The sequence below is a fragment of the Rhinopithecus bieti genome, unplaced genomic scaffold (genome assembly GCF_001698545.2).
Source record: "Rhinopithecus bieti isolate Rb0 unplaced genomic scaffold, ASM169854v2 scaffold_9631, whole genome shotgun sequence".
Taxonomy (NCBI): domain Eukaryota; kingdom Metazoa; phylum Chordata; class Mammalia; order Primates; family Cercopithecidae; genus Rhinopithecus; species Rhinopithecus bieti.
The window spans coordinates 1-1,447 of NW_016884372.1; the positions used below are offsets into that span (position 1 = coordinate 1).

The 1,447-nt window shown below is 52.2% G+C and overlaps 1 pseudogene; it reads left to right on the forward strand.

Moving 5' to 3' along the window:
* The first annotated feature begins 1,087 nt into the window (after positions 1-1,087).
* Positions 1,088-1,442, forward strand: LOC108525812 (interferon-induced transmembrane protein 3 pseudogene; annotated as a pseudogene).
* The last annotated feature ends 5 nt before the right edge of the window (positions 1,443-1,447 follow it).

Here is a 1,447-nt window from a genome sequence, read left to right on the forward strand (position 1 = left end):
CCAAGATGGTGCCACTGCACTCCAACCTGGGTGACACAGTGAGATTCCGTCTCAAAAAAAAAAAAAAAAAAAAGCTGGACACGGTGGCTCAAGCCTGTAATCCCAGCACTTTGGGAGGCCGAGACGGGCGGATCACAAGGTCAGGAGATCGAGACCATCCTGGCTAACACGGTGAAACCCCGTCTCTACTAAAAAATACAAAAAACTAGCCGGGCGAGGTGGCGGGCGCCTATAGTCCCAGCTACTCGGGAGGCTGAGGCAGGAGAAAGGCGTAAACTCGGGAGGCGGAGATTGCGGTGAGCTGAGATCCGGCCACTGCACTCCAGCCTGGGTGACAGAGCAAGACTCCATCTCAAAAAAAAAAAAAAAAAAAAAAAGTTGGTGTCATGCTAGACCCCATTAACTCCAGTAGGGATGGCATCAGGTTCAAGAGGCTGAAGAAGAGACCCAAAGCCAACAGATGAGACATGGGGTTTATTGAGAGGAACTTATACAGGATGGTCAGGTGGCAGCAGGCTGGGCCAAAGAAGCACCAGCACCTACAGAATGTAGGCAGTTTCTATAGTGTTTTCATTTAGTACCCTTCCCCTAACAACCTCTACCTGGCAACCTTCATTTAACCCAAAACAAAGGGCCTTGATCCCCTGCACAGCCCATTCCACAGGATGGCGCAGGCTCTCAGATGTTCCTCATAGATAAAATATGATGCCAGGCGCGGTGTCTCACACCTGTAATCCCAGCACTTTGGGAGGCCGAGGTGGGCAGATCACTTGAGGTTAGGAGTTCAAGACCAGCCTGGCCAACATGGTGAAACCCTGTCTCTACTAAAATACAAAATTAGCCAGACGTGGTGATGCACACCCACAGCCCCAGCAACTGAGGAGGCCGAGGCAGGACAATGGTTGAACCCAGGAGGCAGAGGTTACAGCCTGGGTGACAGAGCAAGACTGTCTCAAAAAAAAAAAAAAAGGAAAAGAAAACAGAAAAGATATAATGAATCTTGGATAAATCGAAACTACTGAGGAAAGGGAGGGCCCACAGAGAACCATCCCACTAACCCGACCACCGCTGGCCTTCGCAGGACACCATGAACCACACGGTCCAAACCTTCTTCTCTCCTGTCAACAGCGGCCAGCCCCCCAACTATGAGGAGGAGCATGAGGTGACTGTGCTGGGGCGCCCCACAACCCTGCTCCCCGACAGGCACCGTGATCCACATCCACAGTGAGACCTCTGTGCCCGACCATGTCGTCTGGTCCCTATTCAACACCCTCTTCATGAACCCCTGCTGCCTGGGCTTCATAGCGTTTGCCTACTCCGTGTAGTCTAGGGACAGGAAGATGGTTGACGACCTGACTGGGGCCCAGGCCTACGCCTCCACTGCCAAGTGCCTGAATATCTGGGCCCTGATTTTGGGCATCCTCATGACCATTCTGCTCATCATCAT